At 45.0% G+C, this 18,964-nt stretch overlaps 1 protein-coding gene across 1 annotated transcript in view; it reads left to right on the top strand.

Moving 5' to 3' along the window:
- GNB5 (G protein subunit beta 5) overlaps window positions 1-18,964 on the top strand; it is an 83,464-nt gene that overhangs the window by 14,398 nt on the left and 50,102 nt on the right. The gene's annotated exons all lie outside the window — the stretch shown is intronic.

Below are 18,964 nucleotides of genomic sequence, written 5' to 3' on the forward strand. Positions count from 1 at the left end.
TATGTGTTAAAGGGGCGCTCTTTCGCCCAGGGCACATGAAAACCTGCAGCCAGCCCTCCCCCCCCCCCACAACTTTAGCCAAATAACCCCCATTTTTCAGTGCGTAACTTATATTATGAAGTTAATTAAGGTTGACAAGCTTAAGTAAGAAGAATTGATGCTTTTGGCATTCAAATGGGCACTGTAGGTGAGTTTCCTGTCCTCCTCTCACTGCCGACTTTTATTCCCCATTGACTTACATTGGGTGTCGTGTTTCGGGACGACCCCGACTTTTCCCTATAATCGGACGATCTTGCTCGACCCGACTTTTGGAAAAGTCGGGTTTCACGAAACGCGACCCTAAAAAAACAAAAGTCACTCAACTCTAGCTGCAGCGATTGCTCCACCTTCCCAACCACCGCCTCATTATCGACATTGCAACAAGGTGGAACTCCACCCTGCACATGGTGGAGCGGCTGTGCGAGCAGAGGCAGGCCATAATGCATTTGTGGGAGGATACACGGCCAGGCACTTTGAGAGCAGACATGGAGTTGACAGGTGTGCAGTGGTCGAAGCTGAAAGACCTCTGTAAAGTCCTTCAGTGTTTTGAGGAATGCACACGGCTGGTAAGCGCAGACGACGCCATCCTAAGCATGAGCATCCCACTTATGCGTCTGCTCATGCAAACTTTGACGCACCTTAAGGAGCAGGCGTCTGCAGCCAATGTTGATGAGGAGGAAGAGGAGGAGGGAATCCTTGATGACATTCAGCCATTGTCTGCTCAGGGACCTCTCCTGGACGAGGTGGAGGAAGAAGAGGAGGAGGAGGATGATGATGGGGATGATTACTTAGGGGAGGAGGATGCATCTCGAGGGGCAAGTGAAAATGTTGGCGTGGCAAGGTCTGGTACAGGGTTTGTGCGTGACTGGAGGGATGTGGATTTGCCAGAAAGTGCTCCTCCAACCAGTACTCGCAGTGCATCATTGACACCGGGAACATTGGCCCACATGTCAGATTATGCCTTGCAGATCCTAAAAAGGGACCCCCGCATTGCCAAAATGATGAACGATGACGACTACTGGTTGGCCAGCATCCTGGATCCACGCTATAAAGGCAAATTACAAAACATCATGCCACAGGAGAACCTTGACCTAATATTGGCTAATAAACAAGCAACTCTGGTAAATCGGTTGCTTGAGGCATTCCCAGCACACAGCAGCGGTGATGGTTCTCACACGAGCCGTACGGGCCGGGGGCAGCTTGGCAGAGGTGTTCGTGGTGCACACAGCAGAAGTGGCGTTGGAGACAGGGGTTTCATGACAATGTTGTGGACTGATTTTTCAAATACCGCTCACACAACTGGTAATACTGCATCGATGGAAAGTGACAGGAGACAGCAGTTGTCAACTATGGTTACAAACTACTTTTCCTCCCATATCGATGTTCTCCCACACAGGTCATTCCCCTTTGACTATTGGGCCGCTAAACTGGACACCTGGCCTGAATTGGCCCAATATGCCTTACAGGAGCTCGCTTGCCCAGCTGCAAGTGTGCTATCGGAAAGAGTCTTCAGTGCAGCTGGATCAATCCTGACAGAAAAAAGGACCCGTCTGTCAACCCAAAATGTGGATGATCTAACCTTCATTAAAATGAACCATGCATGGGTTTCCAAGGATTTTGTCCCACCTTCCCCTGATGACACATAGGGTGACAGAAAAATGGCTTGCTTTGGTCCACCTCTTCCTGGGACTTCACCTATTTCGCCTTTTGCATCAGCTGAATGTCCAACATCAACATATGCCACTTTCTAAAACTCCCTAACTGTGCTGCCTCCCCCCCCATGGCCGGGGTCACCACCTAGCGCACGACACCGTGCGAGTGCCGTTGCCCTGGACAGGTGGGTAGGCCGACTCTTGGGCGCGGGCACTGGCACAGGGTCCCTCATAGTGCAATCAAGTGTCTCTGACGGTGGTGGTGCACACCCACCGTCAGACACACCGCTGTACTATGAGGGGCCCAGTGCCAGTACCGACGCCCACGAGTGGGCCCCCCTTGCTTGGGCAGGGCCCCAGCATTTGCAATCTTTACCTCTCCCTGCTCCTCCGCTGTGTAATCTGAGCCGTCAAATCCATACTGTGCCTGACACCGTCTGAGCCTGCCTCCTGATGTATAGACATATATTTTGAATGTGTACGCTATCCATACATGTTATCCGGGGATACGGTACCCTTTCTAACCTTTTGTGCAATCACGTGCAATCCATACTGGGCCTAACACCATCTGAGCCTGCCTCCTGATGTATAGACATATATTTTGAATGTGTACGCTATCCATACATGTTATCTGGGAATTCGGTACCCTTTCTAACCTTTGTGCAATCACGTGCAATCCATACTGGGCCTAACACCGTCTGAGCCTGCCTCCTGATGTATAGACATATATTTTGAATGTGTACACTATGCTATCCATACATGTTATCTGGGGATACGGTACCCTTTCTAACCTTTGTGCAATCACGTGCAATCCATACTGGGCCTAACACCGTCTGAGCCTGCCTCCTGATGTATAGACATATATTTTGAATGTGTACGCTATCCATACATGTTATCAGGGGATACGGTACCCTTTCTAACCTTTGTGCAATCACGTGCAATCCATACTGGGCCTAACACCGTCTGAGCCTGCCTCCTGATGTATAGACATATATTTTGAATGTGTACGCTATCCATACATGTTATCTGGGGATACGGTACCCTTTCTAACCTTTGTGCAATCACGTGCAATCCATACTGGGCCTAACACCGTCTGAGCCTGCCTCCTGATGTATAGACATATATTTTGAATGTGTACACTATGCTATCCATACATGTTATCTGGGGATACGGTACCCTTTCTAACCTTTGTGCAATCACGTGCAATCCATACTGGGCCTAACACCATCTGAGCCTGCCTCCTGATGTATAGACATATATTTTGAATGTGTATGCTATCCATACATGTTATCTGGGGATACGGTACCCTTTCTCACCTTTGTGCAATCATGTGTAATCCATACTGGGCGTGAGAACGGCTGGCGAGCTGTTAAGCAAGCTACAGCACCTGTGGTTTGCACACGTAAGTTTTTAATTTTTTCAGGAATGACGGTTAGGCCTAATTCCGGAACTGCGGTTGACCTGCACTTACTGGGAAATCATCGTTCGCGGGTAATAATTGTAATCACAGATCCCCATCACTAACGTTGTTCAGCGGGTTATCTGCACCTGTAAGCGACAAACGCTGGCCTTTTCAGTGTAGCGCACATGCAGCCACGTACATGTAAGGGCATGACACACCAGTTATTGGCCAATCTCATGTGCCAGAGCCTCACGTGTCCCTCTAGTAAGCCGGACTCGGACCGCGGGGCATGACGGAGTCTCGTTCGTTAACGGAATTAAGCTTGCAATGTGTGCATCTGTTCTGTAGCTGGCATGGTTGAGGTTGCCCGTGTTGTGTCAAATTACGCAGTAGGCTCCACTCCTGGTGGTGCCCTTCTGGACATTCCTTTAAGGTTCAGCTTTGCAACCATACTGCCCACGTAAAACAAACACTTTGCCTTCATGAACGCTGTTTGGAGGGTCATGACTCGTGGGAATAACGCCGCCCAATCAGTTAACCTGCTAGAGAGATCCTTCGTTGCTCCCAAGCATGACATCACACTCCCTAGGAGGAAGGTAATGCCACTGTGGCGACCGTACTCCTGGGGGCGACACAAGTGCACTGATGCCCAGCCACTGCTCGATGAATCTGCTGGTACATTGACCCAGACCACTACATTCCCCTCGCACGCTACACGGCCTGAATCTGACCCTGATGAAACTCAGGTTACCCTTCCCATATACAGTTCCATCTTACACGGTGACAAAGAGGAAGCTGCAGATGAAAGTGCAGGTTCGGCCCACCCGCCATCAGACACACCACCGTACTATCAGGGGCCCTGTGCCAGTGCCGTCGCCAACGAGTGGGCCCCCCCTGCTTGCAAGGTTGAAATACTGTGCAGTGAGATGGAAGATGGGGACGACGAGGAGTCCAGACTAGTACAGGGATTCCCTAGCGAGGAGACTTATTTGATTGTTTTCAATGTTGGGACAGCAATTTTTGGGGAGCACTATACTCTGGAGAATGATAGATGGGGCCCACCATACACTGGAACATTCCAAAGGTGGACATCAGACACTGGAGCAGCATTTACAGGGCCCATTATACACTAGAGCATTAGAAATGGGGCCCATTATGTTTGGAGCATTATTTGGGCCCATAAGACAGTGGAGCTTCATCCATGGGGACCAACATATACTGTAGCATTATGTGGAGCTCATCATATACTGTTTCAAACATTATATGGGACCAATGATTCTGTATGGAGAAATAGATGGGCCTCGTCATGAGATGTAAAAAGTGAAGTATTTTTCATTGTACTATACCGCTATTTCTCTGCCGTATCGGAGCATGATGAGTTGTGGTATGTGTTAAAGGGGCGCTCTTTCACCCAGGGCACATGAAAACCTGGAGCCAGCCCTCCCCCCCCACAACTTTAGCCAAATAACCCCCATTTTTCAGTGCGTAACTTGTATTATGAAGTTAATTAAGGTTGACAAGCTTAAGTAAGAAGAATTGATGCTTTTGGCATTCAAATGGGCACTGTAGGTGTGTTTCCTGTCCTCTCACTGCCGACTTTTAGTCCCCATTGACTTACATTGGGTTTCGTGTTTCGGGACGACCCCGACTTTTCCCTATAATTGGACGATCTTGCTCGACCTGACTTTTGGAAAAGTCGGGTTTCACGAAACGCGACCCTAAAAAAACAAAAGTCGCTCAACTCTACTCCTGGATCATTACATATAAGGTAAACATTATTCTGTTTAACTGACCTACAAATCCACCGAAAGCATATGGCTATAAATATTATGTACAGTATGTAGAACATTCATGCTATAGTTCTATGGTTTGCTTTTGTACTTTAGTTAAACTATTGCAATATTTCTTTTGACATCAAAGTAATTTCTCAGACAACCGCTGGTGAAACACAGGAAGGATATATAGTACTGTAGAAGACAGATTACTTTATTGCACAAATCGTTGAGACATTAAGAAATTAGTTCATGAAGATTTTCAACTTAGGGAACTTTGATCTCCCAACACCAGACCTCAGACTTTCTTATCGTAGGTTCCACCTTTATTTAAAGGTTAGTTTTCACCTGGCAGGTAAACCGCTAACTTCAGTGGTTCCCACTGTCATTGACAGGTCTCCCATGTTGCCAATACATATTCTAGCTAGATAATATTTAATTCTGTCCACTGAGGAAAGAATTCCAGTTATAAGTGTGTTACCATCCACATTTATTAACGAGATCTTGTCACTTGCATATATCGTGCGATCTGTGGACAGCATAGTCTTTAGAAGAGAAACTGACTGGTATATAGGTGTGGTGGAACCGTTTCAGTATAACTTGTATTTTATGAATTGAAATTCCGGGTGTTTATATGCATGAGTCCAGTGGGTGATCCTACTATTGATTGACAGATATCGCTACATGCAGTCATTCAGGGAAGACTGTTAAACATCAAATAGGAATGCCCACTGGACTCATAGAGGCACCAATGATTTCAGTTAATAAAATTAAAGTTTTACTGAAACATTTCCCACAAAAATGTATATAAAATATGATTCTGAACAGCTCCTGCTCCTCTCTAACACTCTGCCTGGAGATCAGACACCATTTTCAACATGATAGGTCCCTTTAACTAGTTTCTTAACAAATGAATCTAACTTCTTTGTAGACTATAAAACGTGTATGTTTAATCCTTAGAGCTACATGTAAAGAAATGTTGAGAGAATCAGAGGACTATTATAGCCATACCACCACCATACTGCTGAGATCCATATCGAGAACCCAATACTGGCAGTAGTGGACATTGAGGGTTCTTTTACACTTGCCATGGCTTTGCAGCCTGTTTTTGTGCCTCCAATAGATTTCTATGGGCCGCAAAAATGGACTGCAAAAAATCGTAGGAACGCCGTATGGACATGAGGGCCGTATTTACGGCCGTGAAAAAATATTGAGCTTGCTCGATATTTTTCACAGCTTACGGGCACGGTCCCATTGAAAATCAATGTGGCCGCAAAAACAATGGAAGCTTGCCCAGTGTGTTGATTTTGCGGAGCGCCGTATTTTTACAAGGACACTCCCATGTACTTCCTGTTTATCACTTTGAAGTTTATCACTCCATGCCTGCAGAAGCACAACATGGACCTGGAGAAAATCAACATTCTTGTTCAGGTATGTAGGGGTGCTGAAAAGCCCCCCACCCCCCCTTCGGTGTAGAGGAGGCTGCAGGTTATTATGGGGGTCTCTGGGTACTGTTGTTTTTTGCTGTGATGGGGGCCATACAGAGATGGGAAGGGGGTGTTAAAAGATAGAAAAGGAGAGGGGTTGCATAGAGTTCAAAAGAAGGGTGGCAGAGTGTGCAAAAGAGGGGTGGCGGATTAGTCATTTTATTTCAGCGCTCTTTGCTTTTCCAAAATATGCTATTGCTAATCACCCCCCTTTTTGCTTCAGGATCATCCCTGCATTTGGGATTTCAGGCGTGAGAGCTATCACGACCATGACATGAAAGAGCGGACCTGGGAGGATGTGGCCCAATCCCTCATCCCAAACCGTTGGCAGCGTGCAGATTTCAAGGAGCAAGACCTGATATGTAAGTACTCAGCACATGACATGATATACTTGTTGTTTACAATTTAAAAAGTTGAAAATGGAGTCATGTGTTTTTATTCCACTACAGTGAAATCCATTAAGACCAAGTAGGGATCTGCAACGGACCAATTAAAACAAGAAATAAAGGCCAAAACTGAGAGAGGTCTGGAGAGGCTGGTGGAAAAGAAAAGAAGCCCTACAGATTCACAAAACAACTTCAATTTCTGCTTCCTGTCCTAGGCATGCGCGAGTAAGTATACATAAATATATACAGTGGGGAAAAAAAGTATTTAGTCAGTCAGCAATAGTGCAAGTTCCACCACTTAAAAAGATGAGAGGCGTCTGTAATTTACATCATAGGTAGACCTCAACTATGGGAGACAAACTGAGAAAAAAAAATCCAGAAAATCACATTGTCTGTTTTTTTTTCATTTTATTTGCATATTATGGTGGAAAACAAGTATTTGGTCAGAAAAAAGCAATCAAGATTTCTGGCTCTCACAGACCTGTAACTTCTTCTTTAAGAGTCTCCTCTTTCCTCTACTCATTACCTGTAGTAATGGCACCTGTTTAAACTTGTTATCAGTATAAAAAGACACCTGTGCACACCCTCAAACAGTCTGACTCCAAACTCCACTATGGTGAAGACCAAAGAGCTGTCAAAGGACACCAGAAACAAAATTGTAGCCCTGCCCCAGGCTGGGAAGACTGAATCTGCAATAGCCAACCAGCTTGGAGTGAAGAAATCAACTGTGGGAGCAATAATTAGAAAATGGAAGACATACAAGACCACTGATAATCTCCCTCGATCTGGTGCTCCACGTAAAATCCCACCCCGTGGGGTCAGAATGATCACAAGAACGGTGAGCAAAAATCCCAGAACCACGCGGGGGGACCTAGTGAATGAACTGCAGAGAGCTGGGACCAATGTAACAAGGCCTACCATAAGTAACATACTACGCCACCATGGACTCAGATCCTGCAGTGCCAGACGTGTCCCACTGCTTAAGCCTGTACATGTCCGGGCCCGTCTGAAGTTTGCTAGAGAGCATTTGGATGATCCAGAGGAGTTTTGGGAGAATGTCCTATGGTCTGATGAAACCAAACTGGAACTGTTTGGTAGAAACACAACTTGTCATGTTTGGAGGAAAAAGAATACTGAGTTGCATCCATCAAACACCATACCTACTGTAAAGCATGGTGGTGGAAACCTCATGCTTTGGGGCTGTTTCTCTGCAAAGGGGCCAGGATGACTGATCCGGGTACATGAAAGAATGAATGGGGCCATGTATCGTGAGATTTTGAGTGCAAACCTCCTTCCATCAGCAAGGGCATTGAAGATGAAACGTGGCTGGGTCTTTCAACATGACAATGATCCAAAGCACACCGCCAGGGCAACGAAGGAGTGGCTTCGTAAGAAGCATTTCAAGGTCCTGGAGTGGCCTAGCCAGTCTCCAGATCTCAACCCTATAGAAAACCTTTGGAGGGAGTTGAAAGTCCGTGTTGTCAAGCGAAAAGCCAAAAACATCACTGCTCTAGAGGAGATCTGCATGGAGGAATGGGCCAACATACCAACAACAGTGTGTGGCAACCTTGTGAAGACTTACAGAAAACGTTTGACCTCTGTCATTGCCAACAAAGGATATATCACAAAGTATTGAGATGAAATTTTGTTTCTGACCAAATACTTATTTTCCACCATAATATGCAAATAAAATGAAAAAAAAACAGACAATGTGATTTTCTGGAATTTTTTTTCTCAGTTTGTCTCCCATAGTTGAGGTCTACCTATGATGTAAATTACAGACGCCTCTCATCTTTTTAAGTGGTGGAACTTGCACTATTGCTGACTGACTAAATACTTTTTTTCCCCACTGTATATATATATATATATATATATATATATATGTATCCTCCATGTTGATGTTTATTGTCTAGCTACTTAAATTGTCTGTTCTCATTTGCAGAAAGTCTACTTGCAGAGTCCACACAATCTCAGCAGCAGCAGTCAAGCAGCAGTGGTGCAAGTACTTCTTTTGATTCAAGCGAAACAAGCACCATTGTAGAAGATTGCTTGGGATGTCCTGCAGAAAGGGTGGTCAGTGTGAACATTCCATCTCAGCCAAGCACCAGTGGAGGTAGTCGTGGGAAGAGGAGTGCTGCTGTTGCCCTTGAAATGATGCCTCATCTGAGACATCACAGGAAATCCTGCGGTTTTTAAGGAAAAAGGAGGAGGAGCTATTAAGGAGCTTCAGCCCATATGTTCGCAATGTGCTCCCGGAAAACAAGCAGAGCTGCATTAGTATGATCAATAGTGTCATTTATATATTTTCTCACGAACCCCATCTGTTTGACTTCAAGGAGGCTATTGATGGATTTAAGCAGTCAACAAAGCATAGAGTACGCGATTATTTTTTGAAGCGTCAGGCTAGTGCAAATCTGCCACAGTCTTCCGGGGGCACATTGCAGCTCCAGGGCTCATCTAGTCTTTTTAGCACTCCTCAGTCTTCTGAACATTCCCAGACAGGGATGCTCGACCACAACATCCCCAACTTTCTTAACATGTGAATTTTGAGCATGACCTGTTTTTATAACAAATGCCAAATTCATTTTTTTTTTTTTTAAGTCCATGTAGGAAATGTTTGTTTTTTGGTATTTCCAAAATATTTCTGTATAATGTTTTTTTTAAAAAAATGTATATTTTGTTATATAAAATTTAGCAAACTAACTTTGTGAGAAGGTTTTCTGATTGGGATCAGTAAGTGCAGCCTTTAGTTCAGATCTTGTTTAGCAGACTGAGACTTGATTAGTACTCTAAATTCAGTGTGCCAAACAAGATCAGAACTAAAGCGGGAGTCACACATAGCAATCTCGCTAGCGATATCGCTGCGGAGTCACAACTTTTGTGACGTAACAGCGATCTCACCAGCGAGATCGCTGTGTGTGACAGTGATCAGCGAGCGGCCCCCCTGCCGGTATCGTTGATCGCTGTTAGAAACCTCTGGACATTTTTTTGGTCGCTGGTCTCCCGCTGGCCAGCACGCATCGCTGCGTGTGACAGGCGGGAGACCAGCGATCAGCTGTAAAAAATAGAATTAAAATAAAAAATAATTGTTATTCTCACCTTCCGACATCCCGCGCAGCCATCCTCTCTCCACGCTCTGGTCCCAGTGATCCTTTGCACGAATGACCGCGAGACTTTGCGCTCCCGCGAGACCTTGCCATTCTCGCGGTCATTCTCGCAAAGGATTACTGGGACCGAAGCGCGGAGAGGGGATGGCTGCGCGGGACGTGGGAAGGTGAGAATAACAATATTTTTTATTTTAATTCTATTTTTTACAGGGATGGCAAGCGATGCTGGGCGCTCGGCATCGCTGTGCTGATCGCTGGTGAAGCTGTCTGTGTGACAGCTCACCAGCGATCACATAGCGACTTACCAGCGATCCTGACACATTGATATCGGTGACAGCATCGCTGGTAAGTCGCTTTTGTGACTCCAGCTTAAGGATAATTTTAGAGTAGATCAAATTGGATTAGTGATGTGAACTGAGTGACATCAGTTTCCAAGTCTGTAAGCATGTAGCTGCATACAGGCTGGAAGCAAAAATGTCTGTAGCAAAAAAACCACCAAATTTGCAGATGGTAAAAACACTGATTTCCTTGTGTGTTTTTCAAAACATGCATGGAAATCAGCCGCCTCAATCCACACTTTGGTCTTATTAATCATTTGATGAAATTGCCGCCTACTGCCAGGAGACGATTCCCTGAGGAGACACAAAATAATCTGCAAAAACCTCTCGAATTGCAATTGCAGCTGCAGCAGGGTGACCAAAATTAACTTGCTGATCCGAGGAGTTGATGGTGTTGTCCGATGTAGTTTCCACAGAAAGCAAGTGTTCTTGATTAACTTCATGTTGTCGAACAAAATTGTGTAACACCACACATGCCTTAACAATATTTGTTGCACTCTCTGGTGCTACTTCCATGCAGCTCATGAGTACATGCCACTTTCCCGACAGGATCCCAGAGGCACACTCAACGTACCTTCATGCTCTAGTAAGTCTATAATTAAAGATCGTCTTCCGTGAATCTAAAGATCGTCGGGGGAAAAGATCGCATTACATTTGGGGAGAGTCCAAAACCCTAATCAGCAACCAGGACATATGGAAATTGGTGGTCGGTGTAGTCTGGCAATGCAGCAGGTTCGGGGACATTTAATTGGTTGTTCTTCAAATGGTACTTAATTCGAGAGCTACTCCACATCCTTGCAGCAGATGTGCTCCCATTGTCATGGTTAGGACATGGTTAATGTCCTGTTCTCACAGGATTAACTTTTGCCGGCCTCTCTTTGGATCTGGGAGGGGTATTTATACTCACTCCAAACTAGCATTCTCTGTCAGTTATACTGCTGTTTTGGTGTGTCTGACCCCTGGTGTGCGTGTGCTCTGCGTTATTTGTTGTGCTTCCCGTGTATGACCCGGTTTGTTCCTTCACTCTGTACTCCGTCTCTCATTTTTGTACTATTGTCTTTTCTGGTTCTGACCTCCTGGCTTGGCTATCGTTACTCTGTTACAGTTTACCCCTATTGTACCGTCTAATGCCCATTCTGGTTTTCTGATCTATTGCTACGTCCTGACTATCCATTCTGTCTAATCCTTTGGTACTGTATTGCTATCTCGTGCTTTGACCTCGGCTTGATCTTGTTTCTGTCTCTGTCTATGCCCCTTGGTAACATTGTCCTGTAGTTACCTTTCTAGGAGTTTCCATGCAACTCCTAGCTCTGTGGAGCTTAGGCCACGCCCCCAGCAGTCACATGCTTCAGGTCCTGGAGCATGCATTGTCTCCACTGCTGCCTGCTCCGCAGGTATCTTTGTGCACAGTCTTTGTACTCAGGACACGCGCACTGGCTCAGTGAGTAAGTGCAGTGCGGTGTTCCTGACACCCATAAGCCCCAATGCTGACCATTACAAAATTGTAATTGCTATCAGCAATAGCCATTAGTGCAATAGAAAAATAATGTTTATAATTGACAAATTTGGAGCCAGAGAAGGCCAGTTTTTTTACCTGGATATGCTTCCCATCCAGCGCACCAATACAGTGTGGAAACTGTGCATTTTTTTGGAAGTCCGCTGCTATAGCTGGCCCGTCTTCCTGCTTTGGTGGAGCTAAAACAATTTCCTTTAGGTGCTCTCACAATACCAAACAGGTATGTGCCACTATCATGGACACTGTAGTAATCCCTAAAAGGAACTCAAAATGAAGTGCCGAAAAAGAGTTGCCTGTTGCAAGGAATCTGGAATTTTTTAAAAAAGGGGGAGGTAGTCATTAGTAATCTATTATGAAATATTAAAAGCATAAATTAGTTATTTAAAATAAGGTCATTACCTCAATGTCACAGTAAGCCGCTGTTCCGAAGAAATGCAGCAACGCATTCTGGTATCCTTGAATGTAATCCAGGGCCGCATCTCTGACAACAGCAAATCAAAAGTTGCCACGGACATATGGCAGTATGTAAAGAATTTCTCCGTGTGCTGATAGCGTATGGAAATGACCCTTCCACGAACGCTGGGGCAGAATTGGGTGCACCCACAGCCTCCTTGGTGCAAGTGCAGCAGCTGCTACTGCTCTCTGCTCATGCTCTAAATGCTGGTTAAGCAACCAACACAGAATCACATCATCTTCAAAACACCTTGACATGTTCAGAAAACTGAAATCCAAAGTTTGCGACAAACAAAGGACACAGAGCTCTGCACACTGTAAACACCAGACGAAAATGGCACTGGAGAATGGGCGGATTCTTTTTTTGAGGGTTTTTTTTTCTTTATTGTTCCTTGACAATTTCCTGTTTTTGTTTTTTTTTTTTCAATTTTATTGACAACTTACTTTTTATTTCTTTTTTTTTCCGACTTTTCAAAAGCTATTCCAAACCAGAAAAACGGCGATCCGAGAAGAATTTTGCTGCCCGTTTTTGCGGAATACCGTAAAAAATGCGGCCCGCAAAATCCATGGCAAGTGTAAAAGAAGCCTGAATCAAGTCGCCACCAAAACATCCCTTACAGCCTGTGTGACCGCGCACTAGAAGTACAACTCGATTTGTCATCACTGACATAAAACAAACAATTCCCTGAGCAGTTTCAATGCTATGGAGCCAAGCTACTGTTTAAAGTCACCTTAGAAAATTATGTAATAGTTATGTAACAGAGGGCTAGGTTGACTATTATTGTCCTTGGGTGTGACGGATGATCTGGAATGAGGATAAGAGCGGTTGTATTATCTCATAGCAAAACATGGCACTTTATTATTTTGTTTTATTGATTTCCTTGTCCTTACTAAATATAAATGTTTTCATTATCTGTTATCAAGAGATTTTTTTTTGCATTTCATTAGTGGTATTTAAGGTTTGTATATCAATCTAGGGGTAAGCACAAGTACAGTATTAATAATGTATAATGCATGAATCTATAATATAAATTGCTTTTTGAATCTAAAGGGCCTTTTACGCATAGCGATATCGCTAAAGCGTCACCGATTTTGTGACGCAACAGCGATATCGCTAGCGATCTGCTGGATATTGCTGATCGCGCGAGAACGTCCTGGGCCGTTTTCTTCTTGCTGGAGTCCCGCTGGCGCCGACGAGCGACGCATGGACGCAGGTGAAAGACGTCATCATCGCTGCCGTCTGACAGGTAAGTAACGATCGCCGAGCATCGCTGCATCGCCGGTGAGATCTGCCTATTTGGCAGCTCACTAGCGACCATTTAGCAATGCACCAGCGATCCTGACCGGGTCGTATCGTTGCAGGGATCGCTGGTGCATCGCTAAATGTAACGGGACCTTTATTCTCCTTACTTGTGTACTTAAATAATACAGACACCCAGTCATGAAACTTGAATTCAACTTTCCGACCTTGAGCCAGACAAAACTGGCATGTGTTACTCCATCGCTATAGAGGCGCATGACACTATGTTATTACTGTCTTGTGAAATAAGTTATCTTTTCCAGAAATCTGATCTAATACATCATGGGCTTTCTTCCTGTTTATGATTACTCGTCTTGGACATGCTGTACATGTCAATCAGTTTGCAAACATGATGCAAAATTAAATTTCACCCTTTTTTTTCCCCAAGTTTTTTTTTTTCATTTGAATTTCCTGCTCACTTTTAGTAGACTAAAAAATATCAAAGTTCAATTCAATATATAGTGACATAAAAGTAAGCAGAATAATACTCCGTGCAAAAAAAACACCACTTTTAATATCTTATATTTTATTTCATCAATTTGTCTTATTTTTTTTAACTAACAAATCTGAGATAAGAAACAAGCTGTACGCATTCTGATAATACCGGCTGACAGCGCATGATAACCTCATTATTCTTCTGCTATTGGAAAAAAAGAATAATGAGATTCTATTAGGTGCCGGCAGCCGGTATTATCAGCATGATTCTTTTCTCAAATTCACTTATTTATTAGTTACGAAAACAAAATGATCCAATAAAATATGAGGTATTAAAAGTGGTGTTTTTTGCATGGAGAATTATTTTACCCCTTAATGACAGCCAATACATCTTTTTACTAACCTGAGATATAACAGAATATCATCCCCTTACAGGTGACAATCCAGCAGCTGTCAGCTGTACACTATAGCTGACAGCTTGCTTTATCACCAACAATCAGTGTTGACACTGTGCATATCTGTTTATCCCCTTAGTTGCTGTCAAAGTGACTACATCACATATATGATTAATAGATTGTGGGGTCCTGATGTTTGCCATAGCAGTTCATGGCCAAATAGCGGCCTTAGAGTCTCCCGGCTATAGCGGTCAGTTCAGAAGTTAGCGACATTTAGATGGTAAAAAACACTTTTTCATTCCTGCAATACCACTTTGCATTAATTCCTGAAAATCACCTAAAGGCCGGGATCACACTTGCAAGAAACTCGCACGAGTCTCGCATCTTAATACCCAGCACTGCCACCGGCACTCGGGACCGGAGCGCTCAGCTGCATAGAAATACATGCAGCCACACGCTCCTCTCCCGAGTGCTGGTGGCAGTGCTGGGTATTAAGATGCGAGACTCATGCGAGTTTCTCGCAAGTCTGACCCCAGCCGAAGGGTTAATAAATTATCTGACAGAAGTTTTCAATATGTCAGGGGGCACTGTTTTTAAAATGGTGTCGCGTTTGGGGTTTTCCAATATATAGCACTCCCAAAATCACTTCAAACCTGGATAGGTCCCTCAAAAAAATAAATTTTGTCAATTTCCTTGAAAAAATGAAAAATTACTGCTACATTTTTAAACCTCCTAAAAGGCTAACAAAATGAATTAGCGTTTTAAAAATGGTGCTGCTGTAATATAGACATGTGGGAAATGTTATTAATGTTTTTGTGTGGAATGACTATCTGGATTAAAGGGATAATCATTCAAAGTTTGAAAATTGCAGTTTTTTTTACTGTACCATTATCATAAATTATAATGTGCCATGAAAACACAATCTCAAAATCAATAGGATTTGTTGAAGTGTTATCACCACATAAAGTGACATTGCTCAGAATTTTAAAAAATTGGCCCCGTCATTAAAGGGTTAATTACCTTTATGACATTATATATTGAATTGCACTTTTATATATTTTTATATTCGGAAAAATGAGAGCTCATCCATGCTCATTCTTGATACAAAATGCATCAGCTAATAATAATAGTCTTTATTTATATAGCGCCAACATATTCCGCAGCGCTTTACAGTTTAACAGTTTCAAAACACAAGTCATAAGTAACAACGTTAACAATACAATAATTAAAGCAAAATAAGACGACCCTGCTCGTGAGAGCTTACAATCTACAATGAGGTGAGGGAGATACAAAGTACAGGTGTGTATTTACAATGATGTATTTACAATGATGGTCCAGCCATCTTGAGGGAGTGAGGGATGGATGGAGATAGTGAATGGTCTACACACGCACACTTACACATAGAATCAGCGCAAAACTTTCGAATTTCTGTAGTCTAAGGGTATGTTCACATGTTGCTTTTTGCAGTTTTTTAATGCATTTTTTAATGTAAATTAAAACTTCAATTTACTGTACCAGCAAAAGTTATGATATTTCAGAAATCTCATTCACACGATTGCTGGTTTTACCTGACTGAATTGGAAAACTGCTGTTATTTTAACAACTGCAGCAAGTCAATTCTTTCAGTGTTTTTGCTGCGTTTTTTCACCATAGAAAGCAATGAGTAGGTGCAAAAACGCAGCAAAAAAAGGCAACCATGCATGTTTGCCACTTTTTGGAGAATGAAACTAATTTTATTAAACATGTACTGTATACAAATGACACATATAATATGCACCAAAAATGCAGCAAAAACTGATTTTTGTAAACAGCTTCTTTACTGCCATGAGAGCAGATTTTTTTGGATACAGAAAAATATGTGGCAAAAAGCAACGTGTGAACATAACCTAATACCTGGACTAGACACAGTCCGGATGAGGAGGCATAATAATAATAATTAAAATAGGAGGAAAAGGAAGAGACATACTCTGTTTCCAATGTGCAAAAATCCAGTAGGCATCATGTCCCTAAAGGCAATTTTCAGTTGTCTGTTAGATTGCTTATAAAGAACTGCGCTACAAATTTCATAGCTGACAATTATGGGTGAACTGTGAAGATATTGGAGAATTGGGGGGCCCACTGCCATGTGTGTATACCTGTAAAATTTGGGCACGGCAGTAGTCGTGGCTGAGCTTATCGGGCTTTGCGGGCCTTGACCTCTCTTTACATAAAATTCACATTTCTCTTTCAGCTTACTTGCCTCTCCATTCTCTGCGCCGTCAGGGTTCTTCCTTTGCTCTCTAAGGTCACCTTTGGCCATTTGTGGAATAACAGAGACACAGTCCAGTTGTAACTCAAAACGCAAAACTTTACTCACATATCTTTGCAGCACATCCAGGTTCAATACAGCATCTACAACAGCTTCCACATTACACATCACTCCAGCTTTCCCTTCACTTCTCTCCCTCTCACACAGCTCGAGGTCGGGTGGTACTATCCTGTATGTTTTCTCGGGGTCCTCCCTGTCCAGACTCACTGCCACCGGGTGTTCCCTCAGCTGTTTCGCCCCAGATCTGAGGGCATCAGCACATGCTATGACCTGCCACATGGTGAGCAACCTGCCCGTCTGTCCTGCCTTGTCTTCTCCTGTAGCTTACATACTTGGAGCTCCTGCAGCTGTGACTGTGCTGTCTCACTTGCTCTGGATGTCTGGGCTCTTGCTTGAACACAACGTTACGGGGTATCTAAGTTGCCCGGGCTATTAGCCTGCCCAAGCTCTATGGGCATCCTCGCCCTTCTGCCACTAATCAGGAAGCTCTCTTCCCCTAACTACAATGATGCCTCCTATATTAACTATTTACACTAACACACTACTGTGCCAAACTACGTGCACTAAAATGCCCCCATCTAGTGGCGTAATGCTAATATTACACTTTCCCTGTACAACACACATTACAGCATATCTACACATACTATCAACATTTTGTAATACCAATAAATATATGCCTCGTATACATTTTGCACATTTTACACCGGAACATGCTTTGGGGTTCAGTACAGCTAGTTTCCCCCTTACATACCCATGATCCCTGTCCATGGATGCACATGGACAGTGGCGGATTATAATGAGGTCAATTTGGGCAGTTGCCCCAGGCCCAGTGGGGTTAAGGGGCCCACAGCCCAGGCCAGTAAATTGCCCCATTATAATCCGCCACCGCGCAGGGCCGGATTATAGGCAGGGCAGGCGGGGCTTCAGCCCCGGGGCCCCCACCACAAGAGCTTCTAAGGGGGCCCCCACCACATTCCTGCTGGCTGCTGCAATGGCACTCCATCTTCTCCCCACCTAAAAGTGAGTGACCATGGGGGCGGCATTATGTGCTCTGCTTCCAGCAGCATCTACAAGTAGCGTGAACGCTGATGCTGCTGGTAGCGTGCAAAGGCTTGTGATGAGATCACAGGAGGTAAGGTGTCAGGGCCCCCGATCATGTGACCCCTGTCTCCTCCCCTCCTGTGACCTCATCACAGGTCCTGTGCGCACAGCACAGCACTGAGAGCAGCCATGTATGTGGAGTGCGGCTCTGCGGGTGGAGGTCGGTGCTGGAGGCCCCATTATTCTCTATGTGGAGTGTGGCTCTGCGGGTGGAGGTCAGTGCTGGAGGCTCCATTATTCTCTATGTGGAGTGCGGCTCTGCGGGTGGAGGTAGGTGCTGGAGACTCCATTATTCTCTATGTGGAGTGAGGCTCTGCGGGTGGAGGTCGGTGCTGGAGGCTCCATTATTCTCTATGTGGAGTGCGGATCTGCGGGTGGAGGTCGGTGCTGGAGGCCCCATTATTCTCTATGTGGAGTGTGGCTCTGCGGGTGGAGGTCGGTGCTGGAGGCTCCATTATTCTCTATGTGGAGTGTGGCTCTGCGGGTGGAGGTCAGTGCTGGAGACTCCATTATTCTCTATGTGGAGTGCGGCTCTGCGGGTGGAGGTAGGTGCTGGAGGCTCCATTATTCTCTATGTGGAGTGCGGCTCTGCGGGTGGAGGTCGGTGCTGGAGGCTCCATTATTCTCTATGTGGAGTGTGGCTCTGCGGGTGGAGGTCGGTGCTGGAGGCTCCATTATTCTCTATGTGGAGTGTGGCTCTGCGGGTGGAGGTCGGTGCTGGAGGCCCCATTATTCTCTATGTGGAGTGTGGCTCTGCGGGTGGAGGTAGGTGCTGGAGGCTCCATTCTCTATGTGGAGTGCGGCTCTGCGGGTGGAGGTCGGTGCTGGAGGCTCCATTATTCTCTATGTGGAGTGTGGCTCTGCGGGTGGAGGTCGGTGCTGGAGGCTCCATTATTCTCTATGTGGAGTGCGGCTCTGCAGGTGGAGGTCGGTGCTGGAGGCTCCATTCTCTATGTGGAGTGCGGCTCTGCGGGTGGAGGTCGGTGCTGGAGGCTCCATTATTCTCTATGTGGAGTGCGGCTCTGCGGGTGGAGGTCGGTGTTGGAGGCCCCATTATTCTCTATGTAGAGTGTGGCTCTGCGGGTGGAGGTCGGTGCTGGAGGCTCCATTATTCTCTATGTAGAGTGTGGCTCTGCGGGTGGAGGTCGGTGCTGGAGGCCCCATTATTCTCTATGTAGAGTGTGGCTCTACGATTCGTGACCCCCGTCACATGACGAGGGGGGCCCACAGAGTCTGAACTGCCCCGGGCCCTGGCTACCCTTAATCCACCCCT

The sequence above is a fragment of the Dendrobates tinctorius genome, unplaced genomic scaffold, assembly GCF_039654945.1.
Source record: "Dendrobates tinctorius isolate UK_male_01 unplaced genomic scaffold, ASM3965494v1 ptg000022l, whole genome shotgun sequence".
NCBI classification, from domain to species: Eukaryota; Metazoa; Chordata; class Amphibia; order Anura; family Dendrobatidae; genus Dendrobates; species Dendrobates tinctorius.